The sequence below is a fragment of the Phyllopteryx taeniolatus genome, chromosome 4 (assembly GCF_024500385.1).
Source record: "Phyllopteryx taeniolatus isolate TA_2022b chromosome 4, UOR_Ptae_1.2, whole genome shotgun sequence".
Classification (NCBI taxonomy): Eukaryota; Metazoa; Chordata; class Actinopteri; order Syngnathiformes; family Syngnathidae; genus Phyllopteryx; species Phyllopteryx taeniolatus.
Window position 1 is genome coordinate 33271797 of NC_084505.1, and position 22388 is coordinate 33294184.

A 22388-nucleotide genomic window follows, 5' to 3' on the forward strand; every position below is an offset into this window, starting at 1 on the left:
ATCACCGCCCTCCTGATCCTCAGTTGACCAGCGTCGCAACTGAGCGTCGCTCGCTCCTGCGCCGGGCTAGATTTTCGTTTTACTTCCTCTCCCTCATCGCAGACATCTTTATCCACTTTAGTCGCAACGACAAGGTTTTCTCGAGTGAAAACTACTTGCACACCTCTAATCAAGACTGCACGGCGAAAGGATCTTTTTTTTTTTTTTTTGTACAGTAAAAAAAGAAATGTAGTAACAGCACGTTTGATTTTGTTTTCATTTTTTTTTCATCTTCACTCTGTTTTGTTTGTTTGTTTGTTTTTGTTTTGGGGAAAAGCTGGGAATCATCCGAGAGGAGGTTGTCTGTTTGAAGACGTTTTGGGAGGTAAATCGCTCACTCACACGCCACACTCAGCTGCTTCTCCTCCTTCAAAACACTCAACGTGCGTTTTTTTTTTTTTTTTTTTTTTTTAAAGCTCCAAAGGTTACGCCCAGACTAGACTGACGTCCCTTATGAAACGATAAAACACCGTATATCTTAGTTTTCTGTCTGTAGTTTAGTGGGTCATTTCTGGAGTATAACCCCAAATAATTCCACGAAATAGTCAACATGCTGTTTCATTACCCGTGTAATGAAATTACTATTTTGGTGGTTGCATTCATTTATTAACATGTTTATTTTAACCTCAATCTGATTCAGGCTGTTTTCTTCGTGTGATTTAACAGTTATTTCAGAAACATTATTGGCTTTTTAGAATTTAGATTTTAATTTTTTTAAATACCCCCCCAAAAAATAAAGAAATATAATTTTCATAAAATTAAAATCTAAATATAAAATATGAAAACATTTGCAGCAGGCTGTTTTATTGTTTATTTTTGACATATTATCGTTTTCTATGTATTTGATGAATATTTTACTTTTTTATTTGAAATGGATTGTCTTCAAAAATTAAAACAAATATAATATTTATTTAAATAAAATATAACGATATAATTTGGAAATTTCCACAGCAGGCTGTTTTCTGAACACTTATTTAAAATATATTACCCTAAAAATAAAAACAATATTAAAATTAAAATGTAAAAGTAAAATATGTAACATGTTTTTGTCTTGATGATTACACCACCTTTAACTATTATTGTGGACTTATTATTGGCTTTTAAAAATTATTTAGAATTATTTTATTTTCTTCTTTTGAATATATTTTCCTAAAAGGTAAAATTACAATCTGTACTAAAATAAAAATAGAACATATTAAAACGTCTCATGTGCAGCCTTTTTTACCCGTCACCACCTTTAACTATTATGTTGGATATTTTCAATTATTATTAATTACTATTATTTTTCAATCATTATGTTAAGTTTTTTTAATTGTAATTATATTTTCCTGAACTTAAAAAAAATAAATTAAGATATAAAGATAAAATATCAAAATATCTGCGTTACCCTGCTTTCCTTATGATTTTGCCACCTTCAACTCTTATTTTGGACAATATTGTCAGGTATTTGTGTAATTATTTGAAATTAATTATGTTATTTTTATTACTTTAAATATATTTTCCTTAAAAAAAACAGGTATTATATTTATAACATAGAAAATAAAAAAACTAAGTCCATCCATCCATCCATCCATCCATTTTCCGAGCCGCTTCTCCTCACTAGGGTCGCGGGCGTGCTGGAGCTGTCATCGGGCAGGAGGCGGGGTACACCCTGAACTGGTTGCCAGCCAATCGCAGGGCACATAGAAACAAACAACCATTCGCACTCACAGTCATGCCTACAGGCAATTTAGAGTCTCCAATTAATGCATGTTTTTGGGACGTGGGTGGAAACCGGAGTGCCCGGAGAAAACCCACGCAGGCACGGGGAGAACATGCAAACTCCACACAGGCGGGGCCGGGGATTGAACCTGGGTCCTCAGAACTGTGAGGCTGACACTCTAACCAGTCGGCCACCGTGCCGCAAAACTAAGTCAAAGTATTAAAATAATATGAAAACATAACATTTACATAAGCAATATATATTTTTAAAACACTTTGTTAAAAGAATAAAACAAATTTACACTTAGATGGAAGACCATGACATGGGATTTAAAAACAAAATAATTCTCCCCATGTTTGGGTGGGTCTTCTGCGGGTACTTTGACTTCCTCCCGCATTCTAAACAACGTTAAGTGCATTGAATGACTCCTAATTGTTCATAGCAATGAATGTGTACATGAACAATTGTTTGCTCGTATGTGTCCTGCGACTGACTGGCGGCCAGTCCAGGGTGTACTCCTCCTCTCGCATTTAAAGTCAGCTGGGATAATCTGCAGCCCACCCGTAACCCGAATGAGAAAAGGCCGTATAGAAAATGGATGGATAGATACTAGTTCCATACAAGTGAATGGAACTTTGGATGAAGCGCAGGTCATGACGTTTCATTTCATTTTCAAAGCACCTCACAGTCTTGGTGTAGTTCAGCTGGAAAGAAGGACTGGGATATCCATCCTTCCATTTTCTTGCTGGACTGGACTGGGATAATAAACGATTATTGTAAGTGTACTGAGTAGATTCGATTCATAATGGATTGCAAACCCTTGTAGAACATTATCTGCCCAGAGTGTGGAAACTAGACCTACCTCCACCCTGAATTCCCCCAAGTTCTCCAGTCCCCGTCATCGCTTGACACCAACCGTGACTCCCAGTCTTCCCTCAAAGATGACGTGTCGCTGGGATTTAATGACCCGCCAGGGCCCCGAGAGGCAGGGCTGTTTCATCCTGACCGTCCTTGCCAGTTTTTTCTCCAGCGTGATGGTGACAATGGCGGTCAGGGGCGGTCATTTCGTAGCGTAATGCGAGGGTTTCTGTGCCGTTGACGGCAGCAGGTTGCAGGCTCGTTGCATCATATTGTGGACTTGAAAAGGTCAGACGCGAGTCTTTTTCCTGTTCTTGGGTGCGTCTTGCAAAAAAAGCCCCTTTCCACCCACACTGTCTACTGCAATCTGTGGGGCTGGTAACATACACAGTTCGTTCCAGAAGTATTTGGACAATGGCTGTATTGTCTTTATATTCCACCAACTGTAGTGTAGACTTTCAGCTTTAAAGGAAACTTATTATGCATTCCACCCCACCCGCCCTTGCCATTTTAATAATTCCCAGGAGTCTTATTCACGTCTGTCACTGGCTTTTGTAATTAAAATACACCAGGGATCAATAATTAAAGTACACTTTCCACACCCTATTTTTTTGTCTTGCTGAAATCAGCCCATATGTCTGATGAAAGTGAGCCAGCCCTCATTCCACCCCACATACTGTGGGGCCAAAGGATTTCGTTACAATGACGACTAGTGGTGGCGTTTAGGGGTGGCTGGAGTCTATTTTCCCTCAAGGAGGCAGCACTTCATTTGCCAGTTACTGTGTGGATCTGTGTATGTGGCGCATGCAGTGAACATATCACCAAACATAAATACGCCTCTCCCCCACCACGTCAACAACTTCACTGAGCAATCGAATAAGTGCCGTTTATCAGAAGCTAAAGCTATTAGCTGAAGCAAATATGTGCATCGAAGAAAACTCTTGCAGCGCTTGTTACCTTTTTGCTTTGAGGCAGTGTTTCACCCCCTGTGTCCAGACTCCAAATGAATGGTGTAAAAGTGCTATAATGTGTATTTTAACGAGGAAAAATAACACTCTATAATATTGTACTTTCTAACAGACCGGCAGATATACTGTTCATTGAGGCCTTATTCTGAATCCCACTTTAGTTGTAGATAGTCCTTGCCTTTTCGCAGCTGCCAATCAAATTGCAGCGGGACTGTCCTGCCTAGAATTCAAATGGGATTCATAATGTTTCAACTCCTCTTAAATCATCAGTACAGCAGTAATATTAGTTGTTCCACTCGGAGGATAAAGAGTATATGACTGCGAGTACTGTTGACTGTCTACATTGTTGCTGGACCATTTGTGCTTAATCAGTTGCTTAAGGTGTCAAAGCACCTCAACATTGATGCTAATTAGCATTAGCATTAAGCTTTAGGTAGTTGTTTGGCTGTTTGAAATACACAAAGTGTAATTCTCTTCGACTGGGAGTGGCATTAAACAGCCTGATGCCTCTTTGTGGTGAATTAAACACTGTTCTAAACTACAGTTGAAAACAAAACCAATCAAAAGTAAAATTCCATTTTCAATGTGGGAGGAGGAGACTTCAGTGACGCTCCTCTGCCAGCTCCTCAGTCCTCCTAAACTCCCCACACTGTGTTGCTGGCTGTTGACTATCACTGGCCTGCTGTTTGTACATGATAAGTTCAGTGGGTTCAGAGCAGCCATAAAAGCAACGCTTGCCCCAGCAGCAGTGGCAGGAGTGAGCTGCTCCTCCATGGGAGGAGGGTGGGAGGCAGTGGAGCTGGAGAGCGGGCCTCCCCTGTTTCTCCTCCACATGCAACGCTATTCCTCATGCTTTTGCTTGGCTCCCTGCTTGGCTGCGGTATTGTTTCTGGGCGCAGCCCTGCACCAGACATTCATTTTTCTCCTCTTAGTATGCGACCACAAACCAACCGCTGGCTCCCTGCATCCATTCATCCCAGGAATGTCTTATTCACCTCGTCTCCCCGTCTCCTGACTGAAAGCTCGCATGCACCGCAGTGCCAACATCTGTAAATAAGCAGACACATGTGCTCACATGCTCTTGGGGCGCGCATAGCTGTGCCATCATGCTTGCACAATCCGGCAAACACACACAAACACACACACACACACACGTGTGCACACAAAGCACGACCACCTGTGAGGGTCCGCACACACGCATACACACACATCCATAACCCTCCTTCTTTTCTTCTCCCTGCTTTTCCATTATCCTCATGAGAGTGCAGAGCCGGGGTCTTCTCTTCCAAACCAAACATAGAGAAAATTCCACAAACCCCACCCGACACAACCCCCCCCCCCCCAACCCTCCTTCAGCGCCCTTCTACCTCCCCTCCATCACTCTCATTCTCTTCCCCTGCTGTCCCCTTTCTGCCTGCCTGTTGCTTTCTTCTAGGGGTGCGTTTCAGGAAATAGGAAAAAATCATTTTGGTCTCCTCCTCGAGGAGGCTCTGACAAAGACGAGTGAGTGGAACATGAGAAAGAAAATAAAATGCTCTTGATGGTAAACAAGGATGAAGCGTTAGAGCTGGACCACAGCCTTGTTGCTCATAACGTTTTTATTTTTTTCATGATGATGTTGATGCTCTGGTTTGGTGTCAGCCTCCCATGCAGATATGTCTTCTATTACTACATCATCATTATTACTGCTTCAGTTTTCATGTTTCTAATTATAGGGCGCACTTTTGTGAAGAAGAAGTGTCAGCACATAGAATATTTTTTAAACAATCGTATTTTTTATTTTTTTTGCCTTTAAATCATGGAAAATGCTTATTGTTTTCAGTATGTAATAGAAACACAGCGTTGGAAGATTTATAATGCACTTTGTAATAAAGTAATTGATTTGTATGGTAGCTGTATTATTCTCTATGGGATCAGCGATGGCTTCGGTCGGTACAGTATTTATAACGTCTCTTTGTCTTCCTGATGTTTTCAATTTGGAGAACAATTAGGGCCAGAAGTTTAATCGCAAAAAGCTAGCAAGGCATGTCTTGTCTGGAGGTAGTCAGGATAGCATGGTGAGGTCAGGAGAACTGAGACCAAATTGCACTTTCGACGACATATGCCGACAAATGTATTGAACGACTTTACCTGTTGAAAACATTTTCCCTTCATTGTTTGCTTTAAAGTGTCTGTTTCCTCTTCTCTTAACTCTCCTTCAGTACTCCTGTTATTACAGACTGCAATTAGTCTGCCGTTTTCCTCATTATGCGGGACCCACCTTGACCTTCATTCACAAAGCATTTCCATTACAAGGATATAAAAAGTGGTTTATACTTTGAGACCTGATTGAAGTCAATAAGGCTGCATTTACACTGGATCAAGTTACATAATTCAGATTTTTATTATTATATGCGTCATGGCAGCATTATTAAATTATCAAAAGCTAGGGACCGGGTTCTGCTGCTAATAGTGAAAAACTGAAAGTAATTGACACCCGTTAAATTTTGTTATAATTGTCTACCTTGATAGTTGATAATGTAAATATACCACAAACTATAATCCAAAACACTTGAACATAATTTCAAACTCATTTTACATTGTACCCTTAGAAATAAATGGCACCCAGCAGACCGACAGGCACATGCGACGAAGACTCTCCATAACTTCAACTTTACAACCCAATTTAAACTTTGCTCCTTCCCAACATACAATGGTCTTAAATAGTTGAAATGCATCTCTTCATCATACTTCCTTTATCCCAATTACTGCTATTAGCCAGGGGGTTGGCGGCATCTTTTGGCAGCAAGTGTGGTCCGAAGCAAGAATAATCAGCAAAGTATCAACAGCATGCTTATATAGCATGTACGCAGTCATGAGCACATGTGACATAGTATTCAGTAGTTAAATTATTCAGCACAAAGAGAACACCTTCACCTGAGGCTAATCAATAGTATTAGCTAGCATACTAGCCCAAATAACTCAGACGACATTAAAAATGAGCAAAGAAATATGGTACTATAAAATAGTGGTACTTTCGACAAACTGTATGTCAGTAAACTCGCCTTTTGGTATTTACACACGATCATAAAAGTTCGGGAATACAGGCTAATCGTAACAGCATTGTAGCCAACACGGGCGAAAAGCAAAAACAAACTAATTTCACTTTCACTTGTACGAGGTGAATTGAAGGACCGTCAACAAATCAGGACATCTCAAACGCAGACAAAAAAACAAAACACCATAATTCAATTAAACCTAACAACAACAAGATGTCGCACTATGGCGCCAAAGTAATATTTTTATTGTAGTTTAGCTTAGTTTTTAGGGCAAATAGCAGACGATGAGTTTGGTAAAATAAATTCTGTAAAAAAGCAAATTTGTGAAAACCGAACCGCAACGTGTAAACGCAGTGATATCGGATACTAGTTGGATCACTTGAAATGTACAATGAAAGACAAAAAAAAATGGATACAGGCATTAAATCGAAATTGAGAACTTGTAAATGCAGCTCATAAAATATGATAAATGATCTGTTAACCGGTCGTATTAAAACGTGACTTGTCGAATCATCTCGCCTCGTTAGTTGGTTATTTAATGGAAGCCTTTTGCTCATTTCCCTCATTGAGTCCTTACAGGAGAATAAGAGCTACAGCCGACACTACAGCTGGAATTGGTTATTATTTACTGGCACATGCACTCAGAGTGGAAACAAATTGGGTGAATCTGCTCGGCTCTCAGGAATGTGAGGCGCTGCAGTCTTGTTTTTTTTTTTTAGTCCGGACGACAAAAGAGCGAAACAGAAAAAGGAAGAAACCAAGCGAGGTTGTTTTCTGCTGTTCAGACCGCTCTTGACCTCATCTGCTTCCCCCACGACAAGTTTTTTTCTCTCTACCTTTGCCGCTGCTTTATCCTCCTCTCCATCTTTAGTCTTTCCCTCACTCCTCCAAGGGCAGCGGGGGATGAAAGGGAAGTTGGGGAGTGAGGGGTGGCTGTTTGGAGGGGGATCTGTTGCTCTGCTGCTGATGAGGAATTACAGGGAGGGAAAGCAGAGAAGAGAGAACGCTCTCTGTGGGTTGACCTTGTCCCGCTGCCAAGTGGTGGGATGGTGGCGGTGCGCCGGCGATGACGGGTGGGGTTAAAAGCATGAGGGTGGGGTGGGGGACCCTCGAAAGTAGAAGGGCAGAAAACAAGTGTTAATTTGCAAATTGAATGTGGGTAAATTGGTGTTGAAACAAGACAAAACAAAGGTGAGATGTCTCTTTCACTTTTATAATACACAATTTTGGTTTAGGGATGAGCATTTGACTACATTTCCTTGATTGACATTGGAGGACCGACTGCATAAACTTCAGAGACTGTCCAAAGATTGATATCATTTCATCCATCCATCCATTTTCTGAGCCGCTTCTCCTCACTAGGGTCGCGGGCGTGCTGGAGCCTATCCCAGCTGTCATCGGGCAGGAGGCGGGGTACACCCTGAACTGGTTGCCAGCCAATTGCAGGGCACATAGGAACAAACAACCATTCGCACTCACAGTCATGCCAACGGGCAATTTAGAGTCTCCAATTAATGCATGTTTTTGGGATGTGGGAGGAAACCGGAGTGCCCGGAGAAAACCCACGCAGGCACGGGGAGAACATGCAAACTCCACACAGGCGGGGCCGGGGATTGAACCCGGGTCCTCAGAACTGTGAGGCTGACGCTCTAACCAGTCGGCCACCGTGCCGCCCGATATCATTTCACACTTAATAAAAGAAGTTAGAGTGCAATGTTCCTATTTCAAAGTACAGCTGGCTTAAGTTACACAACTGCACATCTACAGTAATAAAAACATCATTAGCTAATTTAATAAAGTCAACCACCGCTATCTAGAAGAAATTGTAATCGTAACAGGTGGTTAGGATAGAGGGAAGAAAGACAGCCGTTGGTGCACTTTCATTGGCTTTAGTGAACAAACAAAATACAGTGAACAAAAGCATGTTCTTAGCTGACCTGCTGCTGATAGCCTCAACTGACACTGTCACACAGAGTGGCTAACGCTAAAGCTACTCAACAACCGGCCAACTGTACATCCTCATTTGGTCACTTCTTCGTCACTCAACAGGCCAGGTCCGCCTTTTAAAGGCACACACACATTTCACGTCACATACTACAGTGTAGAATGTGAGGTTGGCGACCCCAAGAGGACGAAAATAATGCCTGCGCCTCACATACATATATGCTGGCATTATATGCATGAATCTTTAAAATATAGGTAAATAATCAAATATTATAGTTTTCCTGCAAAAAGCACTGCTGGAGCTTGTAGATGCAGACAAATCCGAAAGGGGAGGAGAGGCAGACCACCACATGCTATGTTGTAGGTCACTTGTGCTCCCGACTGTACCGCTACAACAGTTTCGATGAATCCAAAATGTAGCCAAACACTTTATAAAGCCATGACACATTTAGCAAATTAGATGGTTATAATGCATACCAGTTAGCCATCCTATCTCGAGTACTTAAATAAACAATTCATAATCCTGTGGTAGTGGAAGTGTGGCTCTTGGGCCTGATCCATAATTACAGACACTTTTTTTTTTTTTTTAATGTTTTTTCCCTTGAAACTTTCAGAGATGAAATTGCATTCCGTTCGTTTAAAGAAAAAAAAAACTAATTTAAGGAATGTATGTCTTCTTTCATTGAGCTGGTCCACAAAACCATCATTTACAATGCACTGCTTTTACTAACTTTGGAGCTGGCTAATCGAGGAAATGTGTTTTGTCTCAACACGGTTCACGCAGAGTACTGCAATGACAGGGTCAGTGTCGCAGTATTCAGAGGTAATAGTGGAATGTAGGTAGATCCGCGTATAGGCCTTTATTTTACTTGAATAATCGTAATGATAATAAAAGCTGCAAGCAGAGATGAATGGGTCCTGGTTTGTCCTGGTGGCGGTTGCAGACTGCTTTGGCAGAGTTGCATCACTCTGCGCCTTCAGGACGCTAACAGTGAAGTTTAAGCGAAGGAACGGGAAGCACCCCGTCTTTACTTTGCTTACATTTGTTTTACGTGTTGTTAAAAAGACACAAAAAAGGTTGAACGGAGTTCTATGTAACTTCACAAAGTTGCCAAGGAAGAGCCCATTTTGGTGGCAACTGTAATTGAGGTGCAAATCTAGTATCTTTACCTCTGCCAAGTTTGAAACTCATTAATTGCGGGGAATATGTTCCACACTCAACCGCTGTAGGTGAAAATCTGAGATAGAGGAAGACTATATAAATAAAAAAAATAGTTGCAAAAATATTGCAGGCATAAAATGTTAAAATGTATAGAAAATACTTTTAGGGTGGTTTGTGACATCAGAGTCTCTGCATGCGAGTGTCTTGATGTGAGCAGTGACTAACAACAGTTCCTGCGTGAGTGTAGTCATTGTGTTTGTGTTTTATTTTTTTTGAAAAGTGCAGCAGCGACTGGCTCGCCTTCCACACATGAGTGCATTACAATTCGATCCGAATATAGGTGTGGATACAAATATACAGCATTTCAACTCTACCGTTGCAGTCCACTTGCACCGAGGCCAAGTGCAGTGGTGGCCAACCACATCCAGCAGAACGAGATGCACTTTCAAAATAAACAAGAAATTCCTGACAATGCTGTTCCACTCCAGCCTTTTAGGTGGCAGTAATGTCTATATATGGATGTGGTGCCTTACTGCCCACAGTCGGCCTTAATGCAGACAGTCTAAAACTGCAAAAATTGCAAATAAATTCCTGCATCTTCACTTTCATGTATTTACAACCGAAGTGAAATTGTTCTTCCTTGGCCCGTGTGCTACCCCTCTATAAGGTTTTTGGGATATCAGATACTTTTTTGTAGTACTGCTCATGAAAAACTTCCAATAGCTTAGAAATGACAACAGTGGTAGTTGTGATTTGTGGACCTTTTCAGTTTCGTAATGGTGCACGTTTACATTGTCAAGAATTTGTGAAGGGTGCGTGCATCATCAGGTCACACTGTGTTGCCATGCAGTGATGCCACACTTTCAACACTGCTATTGTCATCCTGTGGTGGAAACACACACATGCACACGCGCAGATTGGGCTTTATCATTCCAACTTTTACCATCCGCATCTGTTCTTGTCGGCGTGGTCAGGGGAAACCCATACTTCCCTCTCTTAAGCTTTCATCCGACTCCTTGAAATCCCTTTCTCTGAAACTAACTTCACCATTTTCTTGTTTTTGTCCACTCAAACACAAACGCACGCACACTCATACACACGCACACAACCCAAGATGACATGAGCACTGGTTGCACTTTTAGTCACATGCTAGACATTTTCTCAAAGACAGACCACAGTCTCAAAAACAAGCCTCGTGTCATCTTCAATTGAATTTCGCAAAAACAGGCAGGGGTGCTCATTTAGTTCTTAAACTCTTTAGTCTTATTTCAAGATACATGTACTGCCATTCATTCTGTACAACTTCTTTTTTTTTTTTTCTATTGGTAGTGTCCTTAATTGAGCCAATGTTTAAACAGGGTAAAATCAATGTCCATAAAGTTTGCAGGTCTGGGTAAACCGTTTTCTACATTATTATCTTATATATATATATATATATATATATATATCCATCCATCCATTTTCTGAGCCGCTTCTCCTTACTAGGGTCGCGGCCGTGCTGGAGCCAGCTATCATCGGGCAGGAGGCGGGGTACACCCTGAACTGGTTGCCAGCCAATCGCAGGGCATCTATCTATCTATCTATCTATCTATCTATCTATCTATCTATCTATCTATCTATCTATCTATCTATCTATCTATCTATCTATCTATCTATCTATCTATCTATCTATCTATCTATCTATCTATCTATCTATCTATCTATCTATATAGATGTATATCTATATATATCTATATATATCTATATATATATCTATATATATATATAGGCGGCACGGTGGCCGACTGGTTAGAGCGTCAGCCTCACAGTTCTGAGGTGCGGGGTGCGGGGTTCAATCCCCATCCCCGGCTGTGTGGAGTTTGCATGTTCTCCCCGTGCCTGCGTGGGTTTTCTCCGGGCACTCCGGTTTCCTCCCACATCCCAAAAACATGCATTAATTGGAGACTCTAAATTGCCCGTAGGCATGAGTGTGAATGGTTGTTTGTTTCTATGTGTCCTGCGATTGGCTGGCAACCAGTTCAGGGTGTACCCCGCCTCCTGCCCGATGACAGCTGGGATAGGCTCCAGCACGCCCGCGACCCTAGTGAGGAGAAGCGGCTCAGAAAATGGATGGATGGATGAATATATATATATGTACCGACCAAGCCCTGCTGTGTATAATAATAAAAAAGAGCAATTGATCCCCCCCCCCCCCCCCCACAAATGTTTATCATATTAATAGTTTAGATCAGGGATGTCAAACTCATTTTTGTCACGGGCCAAATTGTAGTTTCCCTTAGAGGGCCGTTATGACTGTGAAACCATATACATTTCTAAAAAACTATCTCATCATATGGTGTAGTGGTACACTCGCCTGACTTTGGTGCAGGCAGCGTGGGTTCAGTTCCCACTCAGTGACGGTGTGAATGTGGGTGTGAATGGTTGTCTGTATCTATATGTGCCCTGTGACTGACTGGCGACCAGTTCAGGGTGTAGTCTGCCTTTCGCCCGAAGTCAGCTGGGATAGGCTCCAGCGCCCCGCGACCCTAACCAGGATAAGCGGTGTTGAAAATGGATGGATGGATATCTCATCATATTATTACATATGCACAACAACTTGATGGATAACTATTTTGAAAATCAGAGTCAATGTACAGCAGTTTGTTCAAATATAGTTCAAGTTACCTTAAAAAGTGGTTTGGTAGAGAGAGAGAATAAAAGGTTTGCAATATCTCATCGTTATTTATTACATACGACAATTTGAAATTTTGGTACAGATTTTAGCAAGAATCGTGGAAGTTGACACATGATTTGCTTTTGCGGGCCACATAAAATGATGTGGGGGGCCGGATCTGGCCCCGGGCCTTGCGTTTGACACCTGTGGTTTAGCCCAATAATACACCACAAACTGGGATCATATCCTTTCAAACTCATCTTTTACATTACCGTTAAAAATAAATGGCTGGCAGACGTTCAAAGACGTTAGCATGTACTGTATGTTGCCTTCACAACCTGTAAAAATGCTAAATGTCAAGCAATAACGACAGCTGTGTTTTTGTTTTTTTTTAGCTTGTGCTTTTTAATAGCTGCTTAGTAGAGCAAAATCATACAACAAACAAAGACTCTTCATGACGTCCGCTTAAAACCCAGGCTAAACTTAGTTCCTCCCTGACATACAAACATTTGAGTCTCTTAGTTGAGATGTATCATTTCAACATAGTACCTTGACTCCAATTACTACTTTCCTATTAGCCTTTTTCAATTAATAGCTTTGAATAGGTTTCTATAGAAAAAAATTTGTTGAATTCATGAAAAGTGAACTGCCAATAAGGAGTCTTGCCGATTTAGAACTTGTGTCATAAGGACTTATGGCCAAATCAAGGCGGTACCCCCCCCCCCCAAAAAAAAAAATTAAGAGCCGACATCCTTCCCTCGTTTGAGTGATGGAGAGTCTTATTTGACTCCTCCCTTCCGCTACAAATGCTGCACCTCGAAAAAAAAAAAAAAAGTCAAAGGAGGTTGACAATTGAAAATAGGGAGAAGAAAATGTTGCGGGGAGAAAGAGAAAGAGAGCAGGCGAGGTTTGCTCTGCTGGAGGACCGGGAAAGGAAAACCACAGGAAGGAGAGAGATGGATGGAAGCGGAGAGAGAGAGAGCGAGCGAAAGAGACGAGTAAATAGAAGGCGAGGGAGAGGCCTCATCGGGGCGCCATGGAAGGTTTCCTGTATGTATGTACTGTACATATGCTGCGCGGACACATACACGCACGCACCGCACATGCACAGAAGGGCAGAGGTGGCAAAAGTACTCACACTCTGTAGTAAAGTAGAAGTACAGCGACTTGTGTTAACAAAAAAAAAAAAAAAAAGGCTGAGACTACTGATTCAGCTCCTTTACTCAAGTAAAAGTAAAAAAGCACAGACTTGTACTTTAGTACAAAAGTGAAAATGAATGAATAATTGAATGACTGTCGATTATATGCCATATCTGTTTTGATAAATTGACACAATGAATTAAAAACAAATGTTCCCTGCTTTTATTAACTCAGGCTTTTATGCTAACAAAACAACGTTCTCCCATAGCTTGGCTAATGTTGTCAAGTGACTCAGCTAAAAAATGCTAAAGTAGCAAGTAATAAAACTGAAAAAAATTCAGGGTTTCCTTGAGATAGGAGTCATTTGTTCCGTGACCACGCTTGTAGCTCAAGAAAATTGTATCTCAAATCATCTTTCCCTATTGAAATGAATGGAAATGCCATTAATCTGTGCCAGTCTCCCCCAAAAACCCAGCATTACATTTTTGTAATGTGTTTTTAAATAAGAAAAATAGGATTCTATAACATGGTACTTTATAAAGGGGGGAAATTTAATACCGACATAATGTTATAAAGTACATGGAGCCGACCAAAACTATCCAACAAGCTGCAATAATATTAGTAGTCTTTCGTAGAGGTTAAAGAATATACTGTATGCCTGTGTGTATTATATTGTCTGTCTACATGCATTGCTCCGCTGTGTGTGTTTAAATAGCGATTGCTTAAAATGGTTATAACAGCTTGACACCGATGCTATTCGTTAGCCCGTCTATGGCATTTTGCATTGTTTGTTAGCATTAAGGTAAAACAGACTTTTCTAAAGCAAAGCTATGATGTTGCTTTCAATAGACAATGTGTAATTGTTTTTGTTTTATGAAGCAGAATGGAAGATGAATGAATGAATCCATGAATGCATGAATGAATGTTTAGTTTGACAGTAAACTTTAACTGGGAGTGGTATTAAACAGCATGAAGCCTCTTTTATCCTCGCTATCTGCCAAACTGCTGCTTGTTGTGGAGTTGAGTTGAGTTCACTGCCACGATACAGCGTTCGTATTGTATCTCAAATTTCTCCTTGCAAGTCAAAGTAAAAGATTGGCCAGACTGCCGGTCTCTTGAAAAACTCTTAAATCGTCGGAGAACGGTAGCACTGAGCAAAGTATGAATTTCATTGCTCAGTGCTGCTGTTGTGTTTTTACTGTGCATATGACAACATCTTGAATCTTGACGCTCATATCCCAAAGCACGACTGTACACTGAATGTGTTTTTTTTTTTTTCAGATTACACAGATAACTTTGAAGCGCCACAAGCTGGTGTTTTTTAGGCTGGCGCAAGACACAACGCATTTGCAACATAAAGAAATTCTCTTAAAAAAGGCCATGGATGGGGAATATCTTGTTTCTCCGAATCTGTTGCTGTCATAGTTAATGGTTGGTTCCATTTCGCTGCTGTCCCTGTTTTTTTCTTTTGAGCCTCTTAAGCCCCCAACATCTCATTCAATCCATCAATCAAAATGTCTCTCTTTATTTACATCTCTTTTTAAGTCGTCGTTGGAAAAAGAACTGTTACAAATATATATGTGTACCTTTGCACAAATATATTCTGTATTATTCATAAACTCATATAATCCTTTGCTTTAATGCGAGGATACGAAAGTTGACTGTATTGCTCTCTCACTGATATTGTTTTATCACTTTTCTGTAAGACAAAGCAAGATGGTCTATGGTCTCATCTAAGGAGAAATAACGTTTTCGAGCCATCAGATTCTATTTGAACCGTATCCTTGCATGCAAGTTTTTATAAATTGTATCTCTCAAATTGCTTGTCTTGTCTATTATCTACTGAAGGGTTTGTTTTTCCCTTGACATGAGTCTATTTTGACAAATTCAGGAATGGAAAGTGCAGATATTGGTTTTCAAATGTTGGGAGTAAGAGTAAAAAGTTGTTTGAAAAATAAATACCTAAGTAAAGTACAGATAGGCCTAGTTGAAAAATAGAATTTCCCCCCAAATCACTTTTATTGTATTTGTTAAAAATGTCTCACCTGACCGTAAGTACATTAGGAAAATGATCTGTAAAAAAAACAAAAAAAAAATAACAGCCTTCTCTGGCTGCATCTTGTACCTCCGATATGATTTAATAAATAAATAAAACACGGCACCCGAGGAAAAACAACCAATCAGAGGCAGAAGGCGTGACGGATGAGGTCCCAATCATTTGCCGTGCAATCGCCTGCACACGCCTAGCTGGCACAACCCCTGTAGACTTGCGCTGACCTGTTAGCTTGAGCTTCAGGAGCTTTGCTGAAACTATTGCGGAAAATCCACCCTTTAGTGACGTGAGGCGACATTCAAATCGTGCTATCAGTTTTACAACTGCAAACTTCCGCTTTAAGTACAGCAAAGCTACAAAGTAGTTCTACTTTGTTGTTTCCCACCACTAGCATGCAGAGGAATCATCCAGTTTTTACATGTGTGTACATCTACAGCATAGTATGTTGTGTGTGGACTCATGGGTGTGCCTCAGTGTAATTGTATGCATGTGCAGTATTGATTGCGTGTTTGTGTGCGTGCATGTTAACTAGCCCCGAATGAAAGTCCCTGGACTCTTGACATGTGTTTAGACTCTCTAGCATACAGTATGTGCATGTGCGTGAGAGGGTGTTTTTCTAGGCAGGAGAGGAATCCATAAGAGGGTCTGGGCATGCTGCCACAAACATAGGTCATTGAGGGAAAAGCAGTGGAGGAGCTGCAGGAGGTTGGTTGTTGTTGGTGGTGTTACAGTGGTGGTGATGGTGGTGGGGGTGGGGGGATCTCATGGGGTTACAAATCTGCTGCTGTGATTTCAGGCCCTCAGTGTGCGTGCCTGCGTACATATGGTCCTGCATCTGCGTGCTTCCACAATAACTCCAAATAGCTGTGTGTGCGTGTGTGCGCGCGAAAGAGAGAGAGCGAGACGAGACAGAAGTCAGTGAGTTTGTAGTGGAATGCGAAACCAGTGCGGCCATGTGGACGGCCGGCAGACTGACTTCACCGAGGTTTAGCCTCTGCCTCGCATAACGTCAATGAATCAAGGAATCCCGCCTGTGATCGCGAGAAGGTTTATTTGTAGTGATACCAAGTTTGTAGTGTAAAGAGAGTCCGGATGGGAAAATGTCCACCCACATCTTGAGATAGACTAATTACTTGATAGATGGATAGATTGAAGTCGTGGAATACTGGTCAACCTGCCAAAGGAAATACTGGAATTAGAAATAATCTTTAAGAACAAAAACAAACAAAAAGACAATATATTACAACCAAAGAGTTAGAACGTAAAATAAAATAATAAGGGGGAAAAAATTAACGGTAATGAGCATTGACAATTTGGTGGTATCATGTCAGTCTAAACATCTAAACACCTGCTCATACCATGTCGAACTCCCGACGCGCAAGGTACAGCGGGTACGGAAAGTTTTCAGACGCCCTTAGATTTTTCACTCTTTGTTATATTGCAGCCATTTGTTAAAATCATTTAAATTCATTTTTTTCCGCATTAATCTGCACACATCACCCCATACTGACAGAAAAAAACATAATTGTTGAAATATTTAAATAAATAAATAAAGAAAAACTGAAATATCACACAGCCATAAGTATTCAGACCCTTTGCTGTGACACTCATATATTCAACTCGGGTGCTGTCCATTTCTTCTGATCATCCTTAAAATGGTTCTACACCTTCATTGGAGTCCAGCTGTGTTTGATTATACTGATTGGACTTGATTAGGAAAGCCACACCCATGTCTATATAAGTCCTTACAGCTCACAGTGCATGTCAGAGCAAATGAGAATCATGAGGTCAAAGGAACTGCCTGAAGAGCTCAGAGACAGAGACAGGCACAGATCTGGCCATGGTTACAAAAAAAATTCTCCTGCACTTAAGGTTACTAAGAGCACAGTGGACTCCATAATCCTGAAATGGAAGACGTTTGGGACGATCAGAACCCTTCCTAGAGCTGGCCGTCCGGCAAAACTGAGCAATTGGGCGAGAAGAGCCTTGGTGAGAGAGGTAATGAAGAACCCAAAGATCACTGTGGCTGAGCTCCAGATATGCAGTCGGGAGACGGGAGAAAGTTCTAGAAAGTCAACCATCACTGCAGCCGGAATTCCACCAGTCGGGGCTTTATGGCAGAGTGGCCCAACGGAAGCCTCTCCTCAGTGCAAGACACATGAAAGCCCGCACAGAGTTTGCTAAAAAACACCTGAAGGACTCCAAGATGGTGAGGAATACGATTCTCTGGTCTGATGAGACCAAGATATAAATTGTTGGCCTTAATTCTAAGTGGCATGTTTGGAGAAAACCAGGCACTGGTGATCATCTGTCCAATACAGTCCCAACAGTGAAGCACGGGGGTGGCAGCATGATGCTGTGGGTGTGTTTTTCAGCTGCAGGGACAGGGAGACTGGTTGCAATCGAAGAAAAGATGAATGCGGCCAAGTACAGGGATATCCTGGCCAAAAACCTTCTCCAGAGTGCTCAGAACCTCAGACTGGGCTGAAGGTTCGCCTTCAAAAAAGACAATGACCCTAAGCACACAGCTAAAATACCGAAGGAGTGGCTTCAGAACAACTCTGTGACTGTATTTGAATAGCCCAACCAGAGCTCTGACTTAAACCCAATTGAGCATCTCTGGAAAGACCTGAAAATGGCTGCCCACTAACGTTCAGCATCCAACCTGACAGAACTGGAGAGGATCTGCAGGGAGGAATGAACTTGAAAAATGAACTTAAATGAGTTTAGCAAATGGCTGCAATATAACAAAGAGTGATGGCTGCAATATAACAAAGAGTGAAAACTTTAAGGGGGTCTGAAAAACGTTCTGTACCCACTGTAGATAGATGACTGTTCTAACGCGATGTTGGTGAATTTAATCGGGGCACAGAAAAGGCAGAGATGCGAGCTTTGTGGAAAAGTATGGTGGATATCAGACGCCATCCATTCATAAATATGTGAACAAGGCTTTACAGGATTTTTTGGGCCGATCACCGAGTTTAAAAAAAAACGACAACCGATCACCGATCCGATCACAAGATTGAGCAATGCGTTTATCTAAATGACTTTTTCATTTACTGTATATACTTGCGTACTGTATACTGAGTATCTTTTCTAAGTCAGTGATTCCCAACCATTGTGCCGAGGCACATTAGTCTGCCATGAGCAATCTTCAGGTGTGCAGTGGGAAATTTTACTTAACTGCTCAAAAAATTATTCATTTACAAGAAATAATGTATCTTTGTTCCTTTATTTATGCCAGTGGGGCATAGTGACAGACAGAACAAATAAATATTCTTCTATAAGATGGCAGGAATTCTATACAGTAATTACTTTGTATCTACTTTTTGTACGTTTTTCCCGTTTCCCATTTTGTTTTTATAATAGACGTGTCGTGATCTTGTCGCCATGGTAACGAGTGTATCCAGTCGTATTTGAGTTGACAAGATAAAGCCCCGTGATTGTAAAAGACGGGATGCGGTGGTATCGGAATACAAGATTTTATTGCAGTAGTCTGACATAGTGCAATCGCGAAAGAACAAATTTGTCTTGTAGTCTGATCCATGCATTACCTGTTTTCTGTCCCCCACTGCCGTGTTTTTTCAAAAATAACTTTTTTGGTTGCCAGATATTGACAGTACTACATCAAAAGACACGCGACGAGGCTAAAAATAAACTCGATTTTGAATTCAAATATACTGTACACGATGGCGACGCGGAGTAAATGTCTTTTGCGGATCGGCAAATTATGACATGAAAGCCGATCAGCATAAAATGCTAATTTTCTGCTAATACCGATCAGGCTGATCAGATCGGTGTAAAGTTGAATGTGAACAGCAGGCATCGAATCCTCGGAAGCATTGTGGAAATTAATTAATTGACCAAATTATGGTTATTATCATTATTTCTATATTTTTTTAATATTAAATCATCCCACTGGCCAGCAAGGGGGGCACACGAACGATCGTGTGTGTGTGGTATTTAAAGGTAATGTGAGGATGCGCTTTGATTGGACAGGATTGAAGTCGGCAGTGATCACGCTCACAGCAGCGTAGACGTCCCCTTTTTTTGGATGTGCTGGTCCAAGAAATTACCAACACCGGTCTAACCTGCATCCACACCACGCGTTCCACCAGATTTACACCCTCTACGAAAATAGAGCCCCTACTGTTAGTCTTTTGAAACAAGTGTCGCAAAAAAGGATCCATAAAGCCAAAAAGTGAAAACAGTGCTATGGTCCACCAGTTTTTTTTTTTTTTTTTTTGTGACCAGGCCATTGGACTTGTAGCTTGTCCTCCTCCTTAGTGTGCCATGAAAACACAAACATGCATCAGTCGTAAACGCTCAGTTCACAGCACTTTATAAGCTTCTTTTCTGGACCGAAGGTGTAAATAAAGCGGGTGTTGTCCCAACTAGCCGTGCAGCTGTTGCGCATTTCCTCACACGTTCCGTTCTTCTCCTGCAGAGTTCTCCCACCCGGAGTGTCCCGTAAAGCGCATAACTGCCTTTTGAGTCACTCGGCTCCAACAAGAATTCCTGCGCTTGAGTCACGGAGCTGCTTTTTCGCTCTCGCATTCACCAGAGTATCGCATGGCCGAGAATGGAAAACTACCATTTAGTAGCCTTAGTCAGTCCGCGGAGTACAGGAATGCTTAGGTTCCCACAAAATACTTAAAATGGAAATGAGTCTCATACTGCCTGAAGGTAAACAATTGAACTCGGAAGGCTACTGTATGTAATTGGAGGGAAATGATAAGCAAGAGTTCACACGCTGACTTTTTTTTGTCATTCCTATTGAATTCATTCCAATTGAAGCTCTCTGGTCAACTCTTTACTTAACATCATACAATGCAAAACACCTTCGACGGGCTGATGAAACTGGCATTGATGTTGCTGTGTTATAACCCTTTACATCAAATATTTGAACACAAATAAAAAATGAGTACTATTACTACAGCTCACTGAGCAGTTGTGACCGTCTACTTTGTGCATATATGTGCGTACATATATATCATACTTCCCCCTGATGGGCAAGACGCACCACCCAGAAGGGAGCCGCACGATTAATTCATGATGCACAAACTGTTTTTCTTTACGTTCTATTTATTTTGGGTTATTGTATAGAAAAAGTAAAATATAATAGTGCTATTATTATTATTTTTTATTATTAAAATGTTAGATTTTCTTTGAGGATGAAATGGATTAATGGAATTTCCATTTTTCGAAATGGGGACAGATCGCCAGGGGGTTCAGCCCGAGCTCCGGTCTGGGATAGCAGTCCATGTAGTTGCATTGAGCGGGCTCTAGTGGGTGGCACTGCTCCGTATGGTAAAAAAGATTGGTGGCATTCTCTGTCTTTGCCTGAACATACACTGAACATAATTTGGAGTGCAAACTACTGTTTCTTGTCAGACTTTACAAAACCAGTATAACTCCACACTGCCAAACTTTTTGGGCCCTTTATCTAGGGCTGTTACTATAGAATCCTTTCAGAATCGATTATCCTATAGCTATTTAGTGAAGTACTCGAGTAATGTCACCCATCATTTCTTCCGAGGGAACAGTTTTTTTCCTACTTTCCTGTCATTTCCTCTCCGAGCGAGATGACCCGGAAGTACTTGGATGCCTCGGCGCATAACTTAAGGCCTCTTTATGGCTCACGGATTGTATGTATAATAACGTGAAATTGAGAAATTGTAAGTATAATAACGTAAAATCCAACAAAACCTTTATAAAGAATCTCATTAGACTGATGGCAAAAATTTACATTCATAAATGTAAATTTGCTCGTAAGAAACCATCTTTTGCTGCTTTGCACGGTGAGCTTAGGCTGTACATCCTATTAAATCCTCTCATAATCAAAAAGCTATTAGGACTGTAAATATTTGTGAACAGTTTACTATACTTATATAAGATCCTCCTGGTGTAAATTGTAAATGGGATGCACGGATTTGCTTGTGTACGTTGATGTGACCCCCCCCCCCTTGTTTGTTTCGGAAATAAAGTTACAAAAAATAATAATAATAATAAAGAAGCCTTAACTCCTGAGCAGCCATTACGACAGGAAAGGTATATTATATTACCCACAATCCTTTATGACAGCAATATTGAAAGCAACAGACCACCGCTGAAGTCTACAGTCTCAAGGACGCTCCAGTTTCATGCTAGACTTTGAAAATACATAAAATGTTTGTTTTAATTAAAAAAATATATAGATGACGACATCGGCAACCCGGAAGTGAATTGGTCTTGTCACAGTGTTAAGCCAGCGGTCATCAACTGTTAAAAATACTATTTTTAAATGTAACTCCGCTGACATGTACCCGTTATGTGACAGGAAAAGACATAACAATAACATTAAGACTAAAGATGCATAATAAACCAAGAGAAACATTAGGATGGTTCAGGATTACCAACTGAATGAAATAGGGTCATCCAACTCTCTCACAGGAAGATTGTACAAACGGGAAGAGGCGGCACCGCAGAAAACATTTATAGTGAGAAGCACAGAAGAAGAAATGACAGGAGGAAGAGCACCGACAGTTTACACTGGATCGGGAGGCATTTTCTTGTCAGGCAGTAACAGATTTTGTGCAATAATATATGAACTTCATTAAACACACAGATTGACCCGGTTACAAGGTTCCAAGGTTCTAATGGCTTTTACAGTGTCAAATGGACCAAATATATTGTTTGACTTCCAGCAATATTTTTGAAATCGTTGTAGAAACACTTTAAATGGGTAGAATCAGTGATTTTGTAAATTTTTTAAAGATACTTCTTTCGTTTTATAATCAAGCAAGCGTAGCAGGTCAAGTCCGCAATTTAGATACTTTATGTCAGCAATAC

The 22388-nt window shown here is 41.0% G+C and overlaps 1 protein-coding gene across 3 annotated transcripts in view; it reads left to right on the forward strand.

The window, feature by feature from the left end:
* LOC133477291 (zinc finger protein GLIS2-like) overlaps positions 1-22388 on the forward strand; it is a 40884-nt gene continuing 18496 nt past the window's right edge. Inside the window, exons 1-2 of one of the 3 annotated variants that reach the window (XM_061771901.1) lie at positions 1-364; positions 14786-14935. The gene's annotated coding sequence lies outside the window, so the exon portion shown is untranslated. The remainder of the gene's footprint in view (positions 365-14785; positions 14936-22388) is intronic. The other 2 variants (XM_061771899.1, XM_061771903.1) reach the window with 2 other exon arrangements.